Raw genomic sequence first — 24,676 nt, 5'->3', positions numbered from 1 at the left:
TATTTAGATGTTTCAATTCTTTCTTTTCACACTCTAATTAACATAACTTTTTCATTTGTGGTCATTGTGGACCCCATTGCGCACACACTATACAGTGTACTGAGAAAATACATTGTGCCTAAATATATATTCACAAAATACAAAATGAGCTAGAATATAGGCAGCATATTAATTTAGATGTTACATTTGGATGTAATATAGCATTAAGCTTAGAGCAAACCCGTAACTAGGTTTGTGAGTGCTAGAGCACTCCAAAAATGTATGTACAGGGCATTTGTTTTCCATGTATTTGCATTCTACAGCAGCCTTATACCAGATGACAAATGGTTATTCTTACTGAATGAAGGTGTTATCATTTATTTCTGTCATTTTTACCTCCATAGGGCTAATTTTGGTGTGTTTGTAGGAGTAGAGTCATTTTTATTTTAGTACTTGTGGGAGGGGAAAATGTAATGTTGCAGCACCATCTGCAACAAAGTTTCAGTTAAGGGAAAGGGAAGTGGTGTGTGGCCAAGTATTGTGACCCATACTCTGAATTTGTGCTCTGCATTTAACCCATCCAGGTGTACACACAGTAGTGAACATAGTCAAGTCAAGTCACCTTTATTTATATAGTGCTTTTAACAATGTAAATTGTGTCAAAGCAACTGCACAATATAAAAAAAGGAAAATAGTGTGTCAATAATGTAAAATTAAAAGATTAAAAAAAAGATTTTCAGTTAAAGGCATTTCATTATTGAATTCAGTGATGTCATCATCCAGCTCAGTTTCAGTTTAAATAGTGTCTTTGCAATCAGGTCGACGATATCGCTGGAAATGAAGTGTCCCCAACTAAGCAAGCCAGAGGCGACAGCTGCAAGGAACAAAAACTCCCATCGGTGACAGAATGGAGAAAAAAAACATTGGGAGAAACCAGGCTCAGTCAGGGGGCCAGTTCTCCTCTGGCCAAACGAACCAGCAGTTCAATTCCAACTGCAGCAAAGTCAGATTGTAAGGGCTCAACTGGTTCCAGTGGTCTTTCTCGATGGCTGTCTAAGTGGCAGGGTCCTCACTGGGGATCTGTCTCTGGCGCTCATCTCGGTGTCCTGGTCTTTACTGACATTCAGGGCTGTAAAGGTCGTCTCTGGGTGCTGATCCACCATCTGATCCGGACACGGACTGAGAAACAGAATAGAAACAGACAAATATTAGTGTAGATGCCATTCTTCTTATGATGTAACGAGTACATCATGTGTTATGGGGAGTGTTCCCGGTTCCGGTTGATCTAATTAATGCAGCCTAACAATCCTTTAACGGATTTGAATAATAGAAGTGTATTAGTGTGTTATGTGTAAGCCAGGTTAAAGAAATGTCTTTAATTTAATTTTCACATTCAGCCGGAGCAGTGGGCAGCCAATGTTGCGGCGCCTGGGGAGCAGTTGGGGGTTTGGTGCCTTGCTCAAGGGTCTCACCTCAGTCGTGGTATTCAGGGTGGAGAGAGTGTTGGTTATTCACTCCCCCACCTACATTCCCTGCCGGACCTGAGACTCGAACCCATGACCTTCGGGTTACAAGTCCAACTCTCTATCCATTAGGCCAGGACTGCCCTAAGAAAGCCTTTATGTTAATACCCAAATGTAATGAGTATTTTTACCTATTTGCATCTGGCTACAGGGGACAGTGGGAGGATCCAAAAGTCTGAAACCACCTTAAAAAGTGGTATTTTGGTTTTCAGATCAAATTTTATGTTGATTGTTGAATTCTCTTTTCCCTAACTAATTAGAATGCTTGTAATATAAGTGACTTATATATATATATAATATGCAAAATAGATACATTTTCATTAGAGGAAACATTACAATGTAATAAAAATATAGACTATTTGAAATTATAGTACTGAAAAAATACATTGTGTATATTTGCAACATTCATTTAAGCATTAAATAATAGCATTAATATTTGAAAGCTATCATAAGGCCATAATGATAATGATACAGTTTTAAAAATCATTCTAAATGTAAAAGAATAGCAGAGTCCACACCACAACTATAACAATAACGGAGATCATTTACAATAATTTTTTCCAGCTTATGAACAACAGAAAATTCACAGCCAATCAGTATCTATCCTGCTTCAAAGAGCTTGACAAAACTGCAGTGTGTGCGTATAGTGTTATGAACAGAACATAATTGTGCATTGGGGTGGATGCAAATATGGTTATCATTAGTTATCTTTATCGTTCTTGGTGTGAACAAAAATTTTAAAGCAAACTGGCTCATAACTTGGAGTTTCTGGGCGTAATATAGCACTCTAAATATTCATATAAAGGGAGGCCATTTTTTTATTGTATGACTAAATGTAGCAGGATTTTAAGAATGCTTGTTACTTAATCCTTATCTTTATCATATCAGCTTTCTGTTACTGTGAAACCAAATCTGGTATTGAACAGAAGTGGGCTCTCAAGAGCCCTGTCCTAACACTCAATTAGGAAAAAAGCCACACTACTTTGAGCAGCGTTTTGACCTCCAAGAAGATACTTAATTACTAAGCATTGTTCCTATCTTTATGAGCCTCACTGCTCCATTGTTATTTTTAGAAGCAAGAGCATTTTGCAATAGCTCAGGTTTGCAGCAGACGTCAGGCTCCCTGGAGGTAAGGATCACCCCATTAAGAATAGTAACAGTTACGTCACTGGGCCAGTTTGATCACATAGGTCTATTTCAGAGCGAGTTTGAAGGCTTTGTAGATTGATGGGACCCTGGGAAGTGGCTAGTCAGCAAAAGGTTCAGCCCGCTCTGTCCTGTGGATGCTAAATGAATGAGGTCCAGTGAGTTCAGCTCTCCACTGGCTGCCTGGCTTTATTGGTTACTCACTGCTGGTGAATGCTGTAAGCTCTTTGTCAAGAGTGTGTGTGGTTTGATGGCGTTGGAGTGTAGGTGTGTTCAGATGTTTGTCAGAGATAGAGATGTTTTTGCTGATTTGATGATGTAGTTCTGATTTACTGGGCAGTTGATGGAGATGCAGTTGGTGGTTAACAGCTTTCCGCTAATGTTTGCAGTCTGATATGTTGATTTGATGGTGAGGATGCAGTTATATTTAAAGCACTGTCCATATTAAAAACCTGGCTCTTAAAATTAGAACTAAATGGCCAAATTCCAGAATCGCTTAGCTTAGATAAAGTAAAAATAGCGCATTGACGTTACATGTTCCTTTGCTGCAGTGAATTAAATCTAAATTGAAATGCATATTTTTATTATATAAACTATCATGCCTTCCTAATTATGTTTAGTTTTTTTAAATTTGTATTCCAATTTGATGATGTCTCAGTGATTTTGATTGTATTTGTTAGTTTTTTAATGTATTTCAGCTTGCTAAAATGCAAGCCTGCTAATACTATAAACCATAAATAATATATTTTTTAATTGAAAAACCTTTTATTATAAATTCTGTTCTGATTGTGTAACATTAATATGGTCATACGAACAGCCAACTGGTAAAACCCCATTGTGATATTGTGTGTTTCATTCAGTCAGTTCAGTCAGGATCGTTTCATTAATAACAATCTGCTCATAAGGGCCATGTTTTCATGAATCATGGTTTGTTCTGTGTTGTGTAATGCAGTAAGATTTTAAATTGCTCTTACAATTTTTATTATTATTTATTTTTGCTACATGTGCGACAGTCTGGTGCCCTGCTTAAATCCTCTTCCAAACTAGACTGGGTGCCTGTTTTTCTTTTTTAACAAAGCGATATTTCCACCTCCTGCCCCATCATAAAAAAAAAAATTCCACATTTCATAGTCTGTGTTATGGATTGTGTTACAGTCCCTGTTTGAAGGTTAGATGAACATTAACCCAAAATTGGTCTTTTAATGCACCGGCTGCCTTTACCTTATGCCAAGTGCAACACAGGCTGACCTACTTCCTGTGAGCTTCAATCCCTGAACAATTGGTTGAAGCAGGGATGGGCAAAACTGTCTACGTATCTATGGAGACAGAGATAGAAAGTGAGAGAGAGAGATGGATAAAGCGAGTAAGAGAAAGAGTCAAGACACAGACAGTAGTCTGATAACCGGACAGTTGTCAAGAGAGCGAGTTATTGTAATGGCAGCAGTCTGAATTATGCATGCAGACTGTGTTAATGGCATCACATTGTGTTCTGTGAGCTGGTTTTATGCTGTAGAAATGCAGATACTCTACCATTTCATCATTTAAAAATTCAGTTTGTGTATTTGGGGATGATGGTATTGCACATTGCTTTCCATTAAGAACTGCTACTAAGATGCAGTCTAAATGTGGGTTTAAAGTTTCGAAGACATCATAGATCTGAGCTATAGTAACTGTTTAGCCTAAACGCCAGTTATAATAACATTAAGCATTTTAAGACAACGTAAGTATGCCATTTACTGAGTAGAAAACCCTGTTCCTTTTACATTAGTTGCATTAACTTCCTTTCAGTGCTGTGAGAAATAACAGAGGACATCAGTGGTCCTCTAATTTGGCAGACATGTAATCTGAATTTGGCAAAATATACAGGGTTCCATTTTTGTGATGAAAATTAAATGGGAAGATCCATGAGAAGTATTAAGTGTTCCAAGACTGTTGATTCAGCAAGCAATAAAGTTATGCTGCACTAGCAAGCCCCTTTTGAGACTTAGCCTGCGTCAGTGAAAGACTAATCATATATGCAAGTACAAAATGATTCAATTACTTTAAAAGGAAGTTAATTGAGAAGCAGTATGTTTTTGAGATCCATTGGATTGTAATTAGAAATGACGGCGATATGGCAGCAGAGCAATTATGGCCCTTATATTTTTTGTACAACTTTTAATTCTTTCTTTTCTTCTCCATTAATTTCTGCAATTAATTTAGCCCAACTTGCCCTCAACTCCATTCTAATTTTGGTTTGTACATCATTTTAAAGGATTAGTTCACTTCCAGAATAAAAATTTCCTGATAATTTACTCACCCCCGTGTCATCCAAGATGTTCATGTATTTCTTTCTTCAGTCGAAAAGAAATGAAGGTTTTGAGGAAAACATTGTAGGTTCATTGCAGTTTCAGTGCTGCTTCAAAGGGCTCTACACAAACCAGTCGAGGAATAAGGGTCTTATCTAGGGAAACGATTGATCATTTTCTAAAAAAAAACAAAAAACTTTTGAACCGTCTTGCACTAGCTTGACCTCATGTATTACGTAACCATGTTGGAAAGGTCACGCGTGATGTAGGCAGAAGTACCGACTCCGTATTTACAAAGCAAATGTGCAAAGAAAGTCAAATGCCCATTACAAAAAAGGTAAAATAATGATGTTGAAGGAGAAAATGAGATGGAGTTTTGCCCTACCAACTAACCATGCGTGACCTTTCCAACGTGATTACGTAATGCGTGAAGTTGCACATGCGCATCGCAGAGCTAGTGGGAGACGAGCATTTGTGGCTAAAAAGTATATTAATTAAAAAAAGAAAATTCAGTAAATGACCGATCGTTTCACTAGATAAGACCCTTATTCCTTGGCTGGGATCATGTAGAGCCCTTTGAAGCTGCATTGAAATTGCAGTTTGGACCTTCAACCCGTTGGCCACCATTGAAGCCTACTATATGGAAAAATTCTTGAAAAGGTTTTCCTCAAAAACCTTAATTTCTTTTCGACTGAAGAAAGAAAGACATGAACATCTTGGAAGACATGGGGTGAGCAAATTATCAGGACATTTTTATTCTGGAAGAGAACTAATCCTCTAAGATGGAAAAAGGACACACAATATATTGGTACCATATTGGTGGTACAAGATAAAAAAAAAAAAAAGTATATTAATTTCCTTCAACTAATGTTGGATATTTAATAGTGCATGCTGATTTCCCCAGTTTTTTGTCTTTAGATTTCCTTTGTTGTCATCTAATGCTTATTTAAAGTTGATCTTAAAAATCGGATCAATTTAAAAACATTATAATCTTTAGCAAAAAAATTAATATCCGTTTTTCATTTACATGTTTAAAATAAAAAACATTGAAAATCTCTAAATGGACTTCAACACTCAAAAGTAACAGTAAAGACATTTATAGTGTAAAAAAATTCAAATAGAGGATTTTCATTTGAACGCTCTATTTGAAGATTCCAATAAAAAAAAAAAAAATCTTACCAACCCCAAATTTTTAACGGTAGTGATTGTTTAGCATTAATAATAGATAATAGATTATTTAGCCTTCAAAATAAGAAGCACCTGTGAGGATGTCATCATACTATTTGCATACTATGCAATTTTTTTTCTCTTCTGTTTGTCTACTAAATTAGGATTGGTTTCTTCTGTCCTGCATCTATTGAACCTACAGTACCTGTACACTGCAAAGATGCTGTCATTTTTAAACACAGCAACAGAGAAGAGCACAATTTATGCAGAACCAAAGCCTACCACCTTCCCAAAAACTTTAGCATAGTGATTTTTGATGACATCTGAGCAAATTTATTCGTTATACATTTGCATAATGTGATCAGATGTTAAAGGGGTCCTATTAAGCTCTTTTACAAAGTCTTGATCAATTTGAGCTGGATTCAGACCCCGAGAATATCAAACAAGAGGATCGCGCAGAACCTTTGTACGCACGGAAATTGCAAGACATATTAAAGTGGTAATGTTATTGTTTTTTGGCTAAATCACGTTTTAGATATGTCAACAACAGCTTAAAAATCACTGCATTTACTATGTACAGATAAGTGCAACGGTAATATGTGTTATGTTTATTATTCTTTAATGCTAACATTATAACATGAATTGCAGTGAAACTGTTATACAGTTGAATTTATAGCATAATCCCACAGAGTTACACTATTTGTGGCGGCATATATATGCAAATTAATTCTCTACCAGCAGGAGGCGCTGTTGGAGCGGGAGAGAGCAAGGTTTTCCCGGGAACGCTGCACACAAAGCAGAGCTCTGCTCACAAACACTGCTTTATCAGACATTACACGCAAGATGAAATTAAAATGACATCCAAAACTTTCTGAAGACAGTCGGTTTTCTTCAGAAATACAGTTGTATAAAATCCCTGTTGAACTCTTATTTTGAAGTACTCAGTGACATCACATGTGGGCGGAGTCAAGGACAGTCCACAGAATGTTCTGCAGCTGCAGCTACATCGAAACCGATCATAGTTTGTTCTGATGTGTGTGCGCTCTTGAAAAACAGTGATATAAAAACACCTGCACCAGGTTTCAATTTTGAAACGTGCACCCGTCAACCATTCGAATTTCTGTAGGCGGGATTTATTTTAATGATATTCTAATAGGCCGCTTTGTGATGTCACAAATACAGGAAAACAACTTTGTAGTCCAAATGAGCCGTTCGTTGTAGTTCTTGAAAAGGGATTTTTTTTTTTTTAAACAAAATATTTCCCTTTGGAGTGGACTTTGAGATTTGTAACTTTGTAGATCTTTTTATGCCCAAACGTGCACATTACACACTGACTAAAATGTAAAAAGTGAAAAAGCATAATAGGACCCCTTTAAATGGTTTGTGTGGAAGTGCGGCAGACCAGTACAGTAAACTGGCTTGCACAGTAACATTTACTACAGTAGGACGATTGTGTGACATGAATGCTGTTAACATTTTGTGTGATTATGGAGCTTTGTGACTCATTCAGCGGTTGCATAAAGAAAAAGCGGCATTAAGGATAGCATGGATGTTCATGGACAGTTAACTGTAGATCATAGTGATCTCGTTGGTAGAAAGCAGTGCTTTGGAGCAGTATTGATGACTATCTCTCTGCTTTTGGAGTAAGTGGGGCACTGAAAGTTCCTCGTGTCCAGTGATGGTTGTCCTGCTAGCCCAGCATAGCTCAGACAGCCTCCTGAATTATTGAGATCTCTCCGTACTCCTGGGAGAAAAGCAGATTGGATGAAATAAACATGAGATAGAGGAGAAAAGAAATGAGGGATAGAGCGACAGGAGGAAAGTACTGTAATGGTCAGCCATTCTGGAGGAGCAAGATTTAGGTAGGAGAAAGTTGATGGACGGAAACGTCTTTTGTCAGAGCGGCGCTGACAAGCAAGAGTCAATGACGCGAGTGCTGGAGCGAGAGAGGACTGTAATGAGGACAGGTGTGTTAAATGAGGATCCAGTGAGACAATAGAGGTGTTAGGGAGGCATGAGACGAGACAGAAATTAAATGAAGTGGGACCGGAAAGAGGGATTGCGGAGTACAGAACTCGGCTATAAAACCCTGACCTTTAAGCCTCTCGTTGTGTGCCTGCCTTAAATGAATGGCAATATGTGTCTGGAGTAAGGGACGGCCCCTCCTAAATGATAATTATTGCAGCAGTGTTCACCTTGTAAAACCAAGCTCCGACAGGGAGCCATAAATTGGGGCAGAGAACCGGGCTCGTTTTGGAGATAGATTTAAGATTTCCACCAAAATAGTTCTGATTCTCAGAACTGAGTGTCTGTGAACCTCAATCAGAACCAGCCTGTATTTCCACTAACTTGAGAGCTAAACGGTGACTTAACTGACTGTCATTACATTCTGACATCTTTCATTTAAATTAAAATTTTGCATGTTTGTTTTATCTCAGTCTAATCCCTCTGGCTTGTGGCTTCAGTGGTTCAGTGCAGAATGAAGACTTATAGAAGGATTCCATAATTAGACATGTCCACTAATTACCTTCATAATTAGCACAACTAAACAAGTTGATTTTAGGTGATATTTATGACCTTAGCTCTACCATTACAGGAAGTTTAAGGAAAAGTGATGCTCTAAGTAAAAAGAAGTAAAAGTAAAAATAGTAGAGTATAATAAAACAGTAAAAAGGAGTATATATTTCTGTCACATGAACTACCCCACCTATAATAAACATTTTGGTAATATTGAGACTTTTGTAGGAAATACAATTACTTCAGATTTACAGAAATAATTGGAAATAACCTTGAACTTGTGACAATGGACAGTTGTGTTATATACTAACCATACTAAATATAAAATGTCTTATAAAATAAAACATTTAAAATTCCCTTTTAAAAGTTTATGAGCGTGTCTGCTGGGTTAAAATTCTGTTATTCTGTTATGTTAAATTTTATATACATTAGTGCTGCCAAACGATTAATCGCGATTAATCTCATCCAAAATAAAAGTTTTTCTTTACATAATATATATGTGTGTACTGTGTATAGTTATGTGTATATAAATACACACACATACAGTATATATATTGAAAATATTTACATGTATATATTTATATTACAGATAAATATTTAACATAACATATTTTTTTAAATATATATACATGTATGTGTGTTTCTATATAGACATAATATATATTCCCAAGTACACACACATATTATGTAAACAAAAACTTTTATTTTGGATGTGATTAATCCCAATTAATTGTTTGACAGCTATATATATATATATATATATCACAGTTATCTTGTGACAGTTAATCATCACCCCCCCCCCCCCCCCCCCCAAAAAAAACATTGATGAGAAACACAGTTTCAACAACAATGCAGAGTCCCGAACCTTTTTCCATTGCTTCATTTATCTTTTAAAAGCTTCAAAATGCTACTCTCTCACTGTCACCCGCCCCAGTTCCTGGAAAATGAGAGAAATGAATCGAAGCCGTCCATCAAACACTGTCACGGAAGCGTGTTATTGATCTGTTTTTGTGTATGTGAGATTTTGATGATGGATATCAAGAGTTTATCTGTGCATGCAGTGTGTGTGTGTGTAAGCGCACATGTTCCTTCCATATAGGGCTCTTCTCCAAGTCCTGCTGTGGGAGTCACCTGTTTTCCGTTCTGTAAGTGTGGATCTGTATACTATATATATATATATATATATATATATATATGAATGTATTTAATGAAAGAAAATCAACTGCTTTTTTCCCTTAACAGTTTAAGATCTAAACTTTTAAGACTATCATAAAATGAATAAGCCACTTTATTAATTCTTATCTTAATTGTAATTGAATTTTTGCTAATATCAAAGAGAAAACCGCATCATTATTCCTTTTACGTGCCCTGATGTATCCACCATGGGGAGTGTGAACTCTGCGACTGCCCTCTCCACTCATTCTCAAGAACACTTGCTCTCAGTTTCTCTTTTCTCACAGCTCAACTGCTCTTTCAACTCTTTTCTTCCTTTCTTCTTCCTGCTCTCACATTCTGTCTCTCTCCTCCTCGCCCTCCTCAGGAGGAAAAATAGCGTGTGTTCTTATTGAAATGAGGTGCAATTGCTTTCAGCCCGGGCTAATTTTGTCCTCATGTATAAAGCATTTCATGAAATATTTACCTCTTTGATAAACATGAAATATTCATCTATTATAAATGTTCCTTTTCACCTTAATTTTGTGATTTGTCATGCAAAGACCTCTGAGACAATAAGATAATTATATCATTAGAAAGACAGAATTGTGCTTCACAGTCTTGACCAATCAAATGTTTCTCTGATGCTTTGATTATTCATGCTATTTATGCATTATAATAGGTTTTTTCTTTTCTTTTTTTATATCTTTTCTACTGTCGATAGACAGCAGGGTGACTTATGGTTGATATTTCAACAATGTGCATTTGAATGATATACTACAATTTAATATTAGAAAATGTAATATGCACACAAATAAATTACATTTAAATATTTATTTGCACAATATTCATTCAGTGATCTTAAAAAAATAATAGTAATTGTTAAAACATAGAGTACTTCAGTCTTATCCAAACCTTAGCAGATCTTGTAGGCTTGAAAGTGTTAAAGGTCTTCCCAGAAGGCCTCTGTCATTGGTCGGCTAGTATTATTTTTTTCCCAGGCATCTCTCATCAAAAAATGAGCTAATGAATCATAATAATCCTGGCTCATTCACACTCTTCTGGCCACTTAAGTTTCCATTTTGTCTGTGCTTTTCTCTGCAGAGGGTGTTTATGTGCCAAGATGTTCTCCTTTCACAGCCCAGCACTTAGAAATAGGGAGAACAGAGGAAAAGAAGACTGCAGTTTCCCTTTAATCAAGCCAGATGTAAAGTGAACACTGAATGGAATTAGTGGAGAGAGAGAGAAAAGCTGAAGGAGGGAGATTACCGAGTCAGAAAAGAGAGAAATGTTATATGGAGGACAGTCTACTTTCAAGGGTTTTTAACTGATTCAGTTTCCTGGTTGTAAGATGATACATTTTCTCAGGAGAGTCATGTTGTTGCAGGTGTAGTGGGAGCACAATGGTAAAAGCCTAAGAACACCAAGGCTGCATCATCAAAAATACAGTAAAAATAGTCATATTGAGAAACTTTAGTACAATTTAAAATAACCGTCTATATTCTATTTTAATATATTATATATTATAAAATGTAATTTATTCCTGTGAAAGCTAAACTGAATTTTCAGCAACATTACTCCAGTATGTGATCTGTCAGAAGTCATTTTAATATGCTGATTTGGTGCTCAAGAAACATTTATTATAATTATCATATGCTTAATATTTTTGTGGAAACTGTAATGCTTTAATAGAATAGTTCAATAGAACAGCGTTTATTTAAATGGAATATTTTTGTAACATTATTAATGTCTTTACGGTCTCTTTTAAACAATTTAATACAACCTTGCTGAGTAAAATAATTAATTTCTTTGCAATAACAAACAAACAAAAAAAAAACACTGACCTCAAGCTTTTTAAGAGTATGTGTACAAACAAATAGGCTGATTAAATTAGATTGTCATTTGCAGCTCACGGGGGTGTGAGGTTGCTGCTGAACTCTTTTGGCAAGTTTCTATGTTAACAGCAACTTTTATGATTGTGGGTATAGTGTAGTTCTTCATCAGGAATTTGGCAATATCAACATGCTTTTTTTAAAGAAAGAAGTTTAAATCACCCTGTCTTTACTCTCAAAGCTCATGGTAGGTTCATACTGAGAGATTCTCTAATGAGAAAATGAGGGGGATTTTTACTTCCGAAACCTGACTGTTGTGCTCTGTTCTGGTATTCCAGGTCAGTTGCATCTCATATGCCACCATTTAAATAAACGATGCTGCATAAAGTGAGATACTCCTCTAATTAGGCTTACCGTTCTGTGGCATGAGGTCTAATTTGTGCCTATGACAGCTGCTGTCTTCACTGCTGTATCCTTCATGCGCTTACAGAGTGGAAAACAGCCTAGAGGGACAAATGTGTCAACAGCACAGAGGTTATAGACACAAACTGGAACAATGCGGTTGACTTCCCATGAGCAAAGAATGATAGTTAGATCTGTCTTCTGCTGTTAGCAGCCTACAGAGATGTCCTGGACATTTTACATTTTTGTTGTGAGCGTATATACTAGGTAATTCTATTGAGGGTTTAGTATGCAAGAAATGTATCCTACATGGAGCAATACAGAATCAAAATCGGAAGTTAAAACTGAGTTTCAACAAAGTATTGTGAGAAACTTTCTGTACATTTGGTTTTGACCTTTACTTGTTTCAAAATGGAAATAAGGTATGATGGATTGCTCTTACGTCCAAAATCCTGTTCTCATTGTGACTGAATCCTGTGAAGACAGACTGTACGATTGCGCTCCTTATTAAAGTGCAGCCTACGCTCTGTGAGGCATAGAGCCGTTAGCATAAAAATGTTAACTACTCCATTTACTAAAGGGAAAGGAGTTTTTGAGACTCCTATTCTACATGAGGCGATCTTAAGTTCTGGCTGATAGAGGGATTATCTCCCTCCCTCAGTGGCGTTGAAGGATGGAGAAAGGGAAGGAATGTGATTAGGGACAACGAGAGACCGAAGCGGTCTGCAATCTCAAGAATGCTGTGTGGGAGAGACTAGGACAGGCTTTTGTTTTACACAGAAATGAGGCCTTGAATTGGAGAAGGAGAAAGAAAAGAACTGAGAATCGCTTGTACAGAAAAATTATAACCGAATAAGGATGAGGCAACGAAAGAGATCTGTGGTGCATGGAGAGATGGGCAGAGATTCCACTGAGATTCCCCATTCTTACCATGTCTTTGTGTACAGTGCTTACCAGTGTTGGGGAAGCTACTTTGAAACTGTAGCTTGCTAAGATACTAAGCTACTTATTATTCAAAGTACTGAAGTAAAAAGTAGTTATATTTAAAGGGATAGTTCAACCAAAAATGAAAATCTTGCCATCTTTCCTAACCTGTATGACTTTCTTCTGCAGATAGTTTGAAGAATATTTGTAACCAAACAATCTGTTACCCTTGACTTTTATTGTATGGACACCCACACACAAAACAGTGTGACATATCTTAAAATATGTTTTTTTGTCATGAAGTTTTGGAATAACATTAGGGAGTAAATGATGGCAGAGTTGTAATTTTTGGGTGAACTATCTCTTTAAGAGGGCAGTGTTGTAAAGAATGCAGTGTGGGGGAGCAACTAAAATGAATCAGTGAATTGGCTTTTTAAACTGGTTTATTGAAATGAACAGTCCCAGTGAACCAGTTTGCTAAAATGAGCTGGATTTCCCAGAGTGTGTTAAATTATTGCCTCAGTTCATACAGTGTGATGTAATGACCAGCAATGCAGCATTTGTGTCTCACTATACCATTACTTCTTGGAAATATGTCTCTGAAATAAGCTATTATACACTATACTGAAAACAGACAAGCTATGTTCATGCTAATGAAAAATGTAGTTATGTTAGAAATATAAGTGCTGACAAACCTGCTTTTGTTTATTCCCAATTAGAGATCAGTAGCACACACTCTTGTTCAAACATCTTTTTCAGAACTGAATATTTAAATATTTGAATTATGAAAGTTGTGTTTTTGTGGTCAAATATCCTGTTTAATGGTTTTAATGTACATGTATCTTGCATATTAAAGTCATGCATGTCATGCATTTTATAAGTGGCAGACTTTGATTTGCTGGGACAAGTTTATTTCAAGTTTTATTTGATTGATTTCAGCCTTTTTTACACTTATAGTCTCTCTCTCTGGACATTTACACCACCTAGACATTTTTGAATGCCCACAAATAATAACATAACATGCTGATCAAGAGGTGTATTGGAGTTATTTTCTGTATGAATTCCATTTGTAATGTATGTTTAAATAGTTTTTAAATTTGAATATTTCATACATCTTAAATGGTGTGTTTTTCTGTCTTCTATTATTTAAATGTTTTTTCCTCTTTTACATCACTGTCCTCTTAGTTTTTCTCCATCTTGTTTGCTCTCTCCAATTATTTTTATTAGTTCAATTTGATTGAACTGCAGTAAACAAAGGAAGCCGAGAAAGTGTGGAGTTGTTTCAGCAGATGAGTGTATTTAGGTGAGGAGGTTGATTCTCAGTCAGGTCTGCAGTAGATTACAGCTGCTGTGTCGTCTGCGGGCTCCGGGCCTTGAGCTCCGGTAAGCGTTACATGTCTATTCATCTTCTGCGGGCCGTGCATAATTCATGATGGGATTGACATGCTGGCCTTCGCCCCTTATCGCTATCTCCCTTAAAGGAAGTGGCACAGTTGGGTTCCGTATTCCGGTTTTTTTTTTTCCTAGACAATATGCCCTTTCTCAACCTTACACCTGTCTTAGTACAAAACACTGAATGCCCACTGGAATTTCATTAATGGTTTCCTCATTTTTTATTATCTTTTTCATTGTTTCATGCTGTTTCTGTCCATTTTCCCTCACACTGTTTAAAAATATGTGACTTTTAAGCCGTCAAGTTGTGTTTTATGTGCTATAATTTATTACAATGCATATTCAAAGCAGCTTCACAGTAATAAACAAGAAATAGTAGTATTAATGTTGAAATTTCTTCAATTATGAAAGGAATTTCAGATGTAATGCAGCTTTAAAAAGACTTGTGTCATTATTAATCCCTGTTTAGTTCAACAACAGTGTGAATTGGTTATGAAGCGAACACAGTTCAACTATAAAGCAGCTCTACAGTAGATACTAGTTTCTATGTTCATCTTAAATCAGTTCAGCGTTGATTCAGTTTATTGGTGCAAAATTCATCAAATTATGCAGCAAGATTAATTCAGCTATAAGCAGCTCAATAGAAAACAATAGTGTTGTTATTCAGCCCAAGTCAGTTCAGTGTTGATTTAATTCAGTTCAATAACCGCGTTGATGGTGCAGAGTTAATAATTGTGAAACTAATTAGATTCAGCTAAAAAAACTAGCTTTCTAAAGAGCAAGCAGTTGTCATTGATCCAGCCAATTTAGTTATTGCTTCATAAAATTATTAACTCATCTCTTTTTTTATAAAAGACAGGTGGTCAAGCTCAAAAAGAACATTTTTGTGGACGGAATTTGGTTTATTAAATGTGATTTTATTAGTTATGTCTCGTCCTTCATATCCCTGTAGAAATATAATGTTAAATATTACAGGGTGTAGTGACTTTAGTTTATCTATACTCAATCTGTGCATGCAGATCCCTCCAGAATAAGATGCACAGGAAATTGGAGCCTACAACATTAATATTTCTATTCATTCTATACTGTACGTCTTGGATGTTCATTAAACGGTTATTTGTATTATGGAGTATTATCTAGTTTTATGGTCGTGCTGAGAGACGGAAAGCTGTTATAAAGCTAGTCATTAAATATAAAAGACACCACCCACCACTGACCTGTACTTAACCCTTCCTCTTCTCTCTCTCTCTCAATCTCCTTCTTCTTAAATCATGTTGACTCCCACTCTGTTTAATTCACATGAACAGTGATCCCACAGAAAGGGAAGACTACATACAATTTTAAACACATGCATGTAAATGTCTTCTCTCATTCCACCTCTTTTCTGACTCCTGTTTTCAGAATCTTTTTATAGTTAATGGGTTCATCTGTAATGACTCTCTCCTCAGTCATTACACTGAGATGAATTAGCAACTGAAAGAACACCGAGGTTAATTAACCTTTAAATTAGGTGAGCAGTTTTCTGTAATGCTGCCATCTGTGTAACTGGCCTCTAGACACAGGGCCAGTGCATTTTCGCATATACAGTGTGTGAATCTAACATACTGTATATTTTATGTTATATTCGTACATTTTATTGCCACTTATGTGTAGGATTTAAAGTTTTGTTAGATTAACCAATTCTAAGCGGGTCTGTCAAAATGAGCTGTTACAAATTTTCCTCAGAAACTCTTCCAGCTCAATAAGGACAGGAGAAGCACAGCCTTGCCTTTGTGAGTAACGGAAACCGGATATCTGAATAGAGCCTAACGTCACAGTAGATGAAGAACAGAGTCTTTTGAGAGTGATACTTTAAGTATTGCTGTGTGAGAGGTGAGCGACCTTGAGGAAAACCGCTCAGTACATCACTCACTCTCCCAGTGTCTGTCAGAGTTTGTGGATAACATTAATATTAGAGATACACCAATATTACAAATCTAGGCCAGACCAATAAATGGCTGCATTAAAATTCTGTGCTGTTTTTGTCTAAATATTTGAAGTTAAATGTATTTATATAGCGCTTTTGGCAATACCCATTGTTTCAAAGCAGCCTGATGCAAGTAAGTGGATTGATTGTATGTGGATAAAGTTAAACACATTTATACACCCATATTTTATATAAAGAGCTGGGTGATATAGTTACATTTTGTAATGAAATAAGTGTCTATTTACACTAAGTGCAAATAGACCGCCTTGTTGTCAAAGGCTACTTACACTAACTCCGCCCACTAACATGTGATTGGGTTAGTCAACACTAAAAAAAGACGTTAATTTAGCAGCTTCAGTGGTGTAGATGGTAAGGCCCATGCTTTGACGCGATCGACCCGAGTTCGAGTCTGCCTTCTGCCGAACTTTATTCTCCCTTTTCAAATCTCATATCAGAAAGGCATTTATTTTCAATAAAAATGAAGGAAATAATCAAAAAGTTGAAAATAAAAGTATCGGGTAGGGTTAGGGTAGGTGTAGGGAGGTGTTTTATTGTCCCAATAAGGCGGCATCCATTTAATAATTGGAATTAAAACTAGATAATTTACACTCAATATGTTATTATTGCCTACTGTTTTATAATGTACTACAATACTGAGGTGAAGATAATGGCTGCTATTTGCAATAATTAGTATAAACAGCAGAAAATCTTGCTATTATAACATAGTGTAAATAGCATTTATGAGTATTTACACTTAGTGCAAATAGCCGCTGCCAATAAAAAAATTCCTGAATGATTTCCTATATTGGTTTACATGAGTAATACTGTATGTACTTTATGCAGGTAAAGTGGGATATATCCTTTTAATATATCGCTGAGTGATAATATAGTTAACTTATTTGACAAATTAATTAAAAATAAATCACCCAAAATTAAAACTAGTCATTTTAAATGCTACAAAGTCAATTTTAGCATCACAACATTGTAATGTACAGTATGAAAAATGGATTTGGCAATGATCACATTTACCAGTAAATAGTTTTTATAGATTAAACAAATGTTATGTGAAGGTAATCTGAATGTAAAAATAGTGGAAATTAGCATGCGCAATTAATACCCTATATATATATATATATATATATATATATATATATATATATATATATATATATATATATATATATATATATATATATATATATATATATATATATATATATATATATATATATATATACATATACAGTGGGGCAAATAAGTATTTGATACACTGCCGATTTTTCAAATTTTCCCCACTTACAAAGAATTGAGAGATCTGTAATTTTCATCGTAGGTACACCTCAACTGTGAGAGACAGAATATTAAAAAAGATCCAGAAAATGACGTTGTATGATTTTTGAATAATTAATTTCCATTTTATTTTTATTGCATGAAATAAGTATTTGATCACCTACCAACCAGCAAGAATTCTGGCTCTCACAGACCTGTTAGTTTGTCTTTAAGAAGCCCTTCTATCCTCCACTCATTACCTGTATTAATTGCACCTGTTTGAACTCGTTACCTGTATAAAAGACACAGATGAGACCAAAATAGAACTTTTTGGTATAAACTCCACTCGCGTGTTTGGAGGAAGAAGAAAGATGAGTACAATCCCAAGAACACCATCCCAACCGTGAAGCATGGGGGTAGAAACATCATGCTTTGGGGGTGCTTTTCTACAAAGGGGACAGGACGACTGCTCCGTATTGAGGGGAGGATGGATGGGGCCATGTATCGTGAGATTTTGGGCAACAACCTCCTTCCCTCAGTAAGAGCATTGAAGATGGGTCATGGCTGGGTCTTCCAGCATGACGATGACGCTAAGGAGTGGCTCCGTAAAAAGCATTTCAAGGTCCTGGAGTGGCCTAGCCAGTCTCCAGACCTGAACCCAATAGAAAATCTATGGAGGGAGCTGAAACTCTGTGTTGCCCAGCGACAGCCCAAAACCTGAAAGAGCTAGAGAAGACCTGTATGGAGGAGTGGGCCAAAATCCCTGCTGCAGTGTGTGCAAACCTGGTCAAGAACTACAGGGAACGTCTGACCTCTGTAATTGTAAACAAAGGTTTCTGTACCAAATATTAAGTTATATTTTTCTATTGTATCAAATACTTATTTCATGCAATAAAATGGAAATGAATTATTCAAAAATCATACAATGTGATTTTCTGGATTTTATTTTTATATTCTGTCTCTCACAGTTGAGGTGTGAAAATTAAAGATCTCTCCATTCTTTGTAAGTGGTAAAACTTGGAAAAATCGGCAGTGTATCAAATACTTACTTGCCCCACTGTATGTATTCAATATCATTACTAAATAAATAAATCTCTAATATCAGCCAACTGATATAACTGATATGGCCATGCATCCCTAGTGAATTTTTTTTTTTTTTTTACTTTTTTCACTTTTTTTCAGTCTGCTTTAAAATATTTTATTGACTAGTTGTTATAAGCGCTAGGTAGGGTGTTAACATCAGTCTATTGAGGGTAACGGCCTTCAAACCTCAGGACATTTTAGGAGAGATTTATTAGAGACATTTGTATATTAAGCATAATCTTTTAAAACCATTAATTCCAAGGAAATTCCACTCAATCCCACACATAAAATGTATAAAAGGTTGTTTTTTTTTTTTTTATCCTTATCCAGTTACCAGAAACAAATGGAAAAATCATGTAAATTCATTGGTGCAAATGTTGGGTGTGTCTAGTTTCAGAGATAGTTTTGCAAAGGAGCTGCAATGTGAAATGCACAAAGCTAATTGTTAGTAATTACAAATACAAGTTACATGAGCAATAAGTTAGAACCATTTCAACTTTAGTGCTTTTAGTTCTTAATGCACTTGTTAATCACTTTTGAATGTGCTGTTGTATTGAGGTTTGAACAAATCCACCAATATTTATTCAGCTTGCTTTGTTGCTGAAATGGGTTTCATTTTCAGATAAACTTTAATGATCTGCTCTCAGCGCCTGAAATATTATAAATATAGTTATTCATAAACGAAGCATTGCATGTTGTATCGAGGTACCTCGTCCTTTGTTGTTGTATGGGTGGAATTGTTTCTGTATAACCTGACGGGATGGAAATGCAGCAATGTCCCGGTGAGTCTCTGGAGAAATATGTCTATAGTCTGGAGCTGCTGGGTATTAACAGAGGGAAAGATGGGTAATCAATCCAGTTTGAATGACCACAAATCCATTTTTCAAGCCCCGGCTGCCTGGAGTGCGAGGCTAGAGTCGAGGAACGAGTAACTGCATTACACCTTTTAGATGAAGCACATTCAACACACTTGCCATTAATACACCTTACTCATTTTAGTTCAGTTTAGATTTATTTGTATTGGGCTTTTAACAGTCGCATTTATCTCACCAAGCAGCTTTACATAGTCCTAACGTCCAAGTCTTGCACTTACAAGCAGATACAGATATAAAAATGGAATCTAAATTCTGATTGGATGAACCATAAAAAGTGACTACTGCATTACGTACTGCATCAGTAATTATTCCAATAATAAATGTGACTAATTTGATTGTACATTGGTGCTATTGCTGCCGTTTTAAGCAATAAATGCGCTCATACCAGTGGAAAAATCACTTAAACACACAGACTTTCTGATCACGCACAATATAATAATTACAAAACATACCCGTTTCAAAAACACAGCTCACACAAACACAAACAGTGCTCGATGTCTCGATCCCAGGCGACTGTGGGGCCTGTTTGCATTCGTTGGTTAGAATGTAATTATGAATGCTAAATGATGTTTTGTGCATGTGAGTTTTATCTGATTATGCAGGCCCCGTTCATATGAGCTGTCTGGGGAGAGACGGGCAGAGAAAAGAGAAGACAGATTTTTCAGAGGTGTATATGGAGGGTTATATGAGCCGTTCACCAGTTCTCGCACAGTAAAAGCAATTCCATTATCTCAAATTTACTTGACAGAAATCCTCATATCTCTCAGCATGCATTGTTATTGGAGGATAAGTGTTTTAGCTCGCATTATTTGCCTGTTGGTTGGTGATGGATGCTGTGCTCGGTGGACAGTGGCACAAAGATGTAATTCAGTGATTTGGTGAATGGAAAGTGTGTTTTAGCAGATAAAGCATAAAGAGCGGACAGCTGAAAGACACTAACTAGTCTATTCTAGTGCATAATGGTGTCTGTGTTAGGTTGGGAAATGTTATTGCACTGGTGTGTGTGTGTGTGTGTATATATATACACTGAACAAAATTATAAACGCAACACTTTTGTTTTTGCCCCCATTTTTCATGAGCTGAACTCAAAGATCTAAGACTTTATCTATGTACACAAAAGGCCTATTTCTCTCAAATATTGTTCACAAATCTGTCTAAATCTGTGTTAGTGAGCACTTCTCCTTTGCCGAGATAATCCATCCACCTCACAGGTGTGGCATATCAAGATACTGATTAGACAGCATGATTATTGCACAGGTGTGCCTTAGGATGGCCACAATAAAAGGCCACTCTAAAATGTGCAGTTTTACTGTATTCGGGGGGGTCCGAAAACCAGTCAGTATCTGGTGTGACCACCATTTGCCTCACACAGTGTAACACATCTCCTTCGCATAGAGTTCATCAGGTTGTTGATTGTGGCCTGTGAAATGTTCGTCCACTCCTCTTCAATGGCTGTGCAAAGTTGCTGGATATTGGCAGGAACTGGATCACGCTGTCGTATACGCCGATTCAGAGCATCCCAAACATGCTCAATGGGTGACATGTCCGGTGAGTATGCTGGCCATGCGAGAACTGGGATGTTTTCAGCTTCCAGGAATTTTGTACAGATAAAAGAAAAAAAGTCGTGACGTATTGTCAAGTATGGTGACCCATACTCGAAATTGGTGCTCTGCGTTTAACCCATCCAAGTGCACACACACAGCAGTGAGTAGTGAACAAATGCGCACACACACACACACACACACACACACACCGTGAACACACACCCGGAGCAGTGGGCAGCCATGCTGCGGCGCCCGGGGAGCAGTTGGGGGTTCGGTGCCTTGCTCAAGGGCACCTCAGTCGTGGTATTGAGGGTGGAGAGAGCGCTGGACATTGCCTCCCCCCACCTACAATTCCTGCCGGCCGGGGGCTCGAACTCGCAACCTTTCGATTACGAGTCCGACTCTCTAACCATTAGGCCACGACTTCCTTGCAACATGGGGCCGTGCATGATCATGCTGCAACATGAGGTGATGGTCGTGGATGAATGGCAAAACAATGGGCCTCAGGATCTCGTCAGGGTATCTCTGTGCATTGAAAATGCCATCAATAAAATGCACCTGTGTTTGAGACCCCGATGAGGAAGACGAGCATGCAGATGAGCTTCCCTGAGACGGTTTCTGACAGTTTGTGCAGAAATTCTTTGGTTATGCAAACCGATTGTTGCAGCAGCTGTCAGGGCGGCTGGTGTCAGACGATCTTGAAGGTGAAGATGCTGGATGTGGAGGTGTGGTGTGGTGTGGTTACACGTGGTCTGCGGTTATCAGGCCGGTTGGATGTACTGCTAAATTCTCTGAAACGCTTTTGGAGACTGCTTATGGTAGAGAAATAAACATTCAATTCACGGGCAACAGCTCTGGTGGACATTCCTTCAGTCAGCATGCCAATTCCACGCTCCCTCAAAACTTGTGACATCTGTGGCATTGTGCTGTGTGATAAAACTGCACATTTTAGAGTGGCCTTTTATTGTGGCCAGCCTAAGGCACACCTGTGCAATAATCATGCTGTCTAATCAGCATCTTGATATGCCACACCTGTGAGGTGGATGGATTATCTCGGCAAAGAAGTGCTCACTAACACAGATTTAGACAGATTTGTGAACAATATTTGAGAGAAATAGGCCTTTTGTGTGCATAGAAAAAGTCTTAGATCTTTGAGTTCAGCTCATGAAAAATGGGGACAAAAACAAGTGTTGCGTTTATAATTTTGTTCTGTGTGTGTGTGTGTATAATATATGTGTGTGTGTGTGTGTGTGTGTGTGTTTGTTATATAATAGTTTTATGCAGCAATGAAACAATAACATTACTGTCTAAGATAAAATAAATGCTGTTCATTTGAATTTTCTATTTATCAAGGAATCCTTGATAATCAGGAATATGGTTTGTCACATGTGTAAATTGCATTGTAAAATGAATTAAAATAGAAAATCGTTATTTTAAATTTTAGTAATATTTCACAATATTACCATTTGTGTATTTTTTATTAAATTAATGCAGCCTTGGTGAACATTGATAAAAACATTAAAAAGTATTACCAAACTGTGACATTGCCCTTGCCAAAAAAGTGATATATTTAAAATACATTTATTTCGTACTAATTATGGTTCAAATCTATTAACATATTTACTGACATATCGCTCGAGACTTACTGATATAAAAATTATAATTTGGCTTCATTTGGAGTACTACTTACTTTTGCACAATGCACATTTCTTAATATTAAGCCTAAAATGTGTTTTAATGTCACTACTGATGAGGATTGTATGATTTTTGAATAATATTGGTCTTTAAATGCGAGATATTTGAAGTTTACCTGAAGTATATTTTCAATAGTTGCAGATTGGCTCTAACTTTTGGCGTGTCAACTCCTTCAGACTCTATATCGGTGCAAAAATCTGTGTAGTGTAGCGTATTCCAGCCTTAACTGTTGTTGCATATTTATATTAGACAAATAAGATTATTACCAAAAAAGACATTTATTTTTTTTTCAAAGTTTTTTTTTCAAAGTTGTGACGTATTGTCAAGTATGGTGACCCATACTCGAAATTGGTGCTCTGCGTTTAACCCATCCAAGTGCACACACACAGCAGTGAGTAGTGAACAAATCCACACACACACACACACACACACACACCGTGAACACACCATTTATGGTTTCTCCACTGTTTTAATCCATCACAGTTATAAAGGTTACTCATTTTTAGTACCAAGGCCTTCTAGATCTAGCTTCACCAAGCCAGATGAGATACTCCCCCATGATATGACACTGTCCAACGACTACAATTGCAACCTGTGCCAAAATATTGTGGTAACTCAACGATTGATTGTTTGCATGCCCCGTCTGTCTTCCACATTTAAATTATGTAATAACTTTCTAGCAGAACAGTGGGTGATGTATGAGCAAAATCTTGTACCATGAGATGGGTCATGGTAAAGATATATATCACAATAAAATAATCCAATCTGTAGAGCTGCTTTGAAACAGTGTGTACTGTAAAGAAAAAAGAAAAAAAAAAGTGCTATACAAATAGACTTGACTTCACTTGAGTATAAGAGCAGTGCTCATAGGCAGACACAATAGCTCCATAAATAAGATGAACAGCCTCCAACATACAAATTACGGTTTAAAACTGACTGTGAGTGAAGCAATGTTTTTCTTTGCCCCTTTAAAGCTTAAATAAGCCACAGGACTTTCTAAAAAGAAACAAGCACTCTTTCGCTGGTGTTTACACCCCCTGTGCTCAGCGCCGAGGGTCTCGTAAGCGAAGCTTTGTGTGTTGTGTCAAATGCGGCTTTGTGTATTGTGAGAGATGCATGTAAAAGGAGCTTCTTGTTTGTTGTGACCTTCAGAAATGGCAGAGATGGGGAGAATGTCTAACAGCGAGAGAAAAACCTCTGCACCTTCTCTTGTCACTTGTCAACAGAGACGGGATGTGGGGTCAGCATGATGCTGTGCTGCAGTGAAAGACGCATTGTGGTCAGGACAGGATGCCCTTAGATACTGATCTGAGATCAGCCTCTCACAGTCAAACACAGATGGCAGCCGCATGCATTCGTAGAGGGAGGAAGAATAATAGGCTGATCTCAGTTCAGCTATAAATAGCATCCTTGGCTAGAACTCTTGAGTTTCTAAATACAGTCTACACTTCAACCAACAGCTTACTTCTCAGTAACTTCAGCTCAGATTTGTCCAAAAAGAGCCTCCTGCAGAGAGAGAGAGTGCAAATAAGGAAGTAGTGGAAATAATGCAGAGGTAAATGTTGGAAGGTGCAGCTTTTCTGCTGTACTTTGCACACTTTAAACAATGTGCCTGAAAGCATTTGACATCTCTTTCCAACCACCTGCTGTGGAGTGTGTGTGTGTGTGTGTGTGTGTGCGTGTGTGTGCGTACGTGTATGCGATATCTTTCATTTCTCTTCCACCTCTTTTAATAATTGTTGGAACGGGCTGTTTGAAAGCACTAGCAGGTCTTTTGGCCAACCCACTATCAAATATTGCATGTTAAGCAAACTCTTCAATTGGCCAGTGTGTGTTTACTGGATCAATCTCTTACACTGAACTCAATCGGTTGGCAAGCCTCAAGCTTCTTTGCCTGCTTATCCACTTGAGCCAGTCAACAT

The 24,676-nt window shown here is 37.0% G+C and overlaps 1 protein-coding gene across 1 annotated transcript in view; it reads left to right on the top strand.

Moving 5' to 3' along the window:
• The window catches only part of LOC306869220 (ATP-binding cassette sub-family A member 2-like), a 68,054-nt gene that overhangs the window by 1,228 nt on the left and 42,150 nt on the right, over positions 1-24,676 (top strand). The gene's annotated exons all lie outside the window — the stretch shown is intronic.

Source organism: Barbus barbus (assembly GCF_936440315.1).
Source record: "Barbus barbus genome assembly, chromosome: 5".
NCBI classification, from domain to species: domain Eukaryota; kingdom Metazoa; phylum Chordata; class Actinopteri; order Cypriniformes; family Cyprinidae; genus Barbus; species Barbus barbus.
The sequence above is the reverse complement of the archived record's forward strand: the minus strand, read 5'-3'. Positions and strand labels throughout refer to the sequence as shown.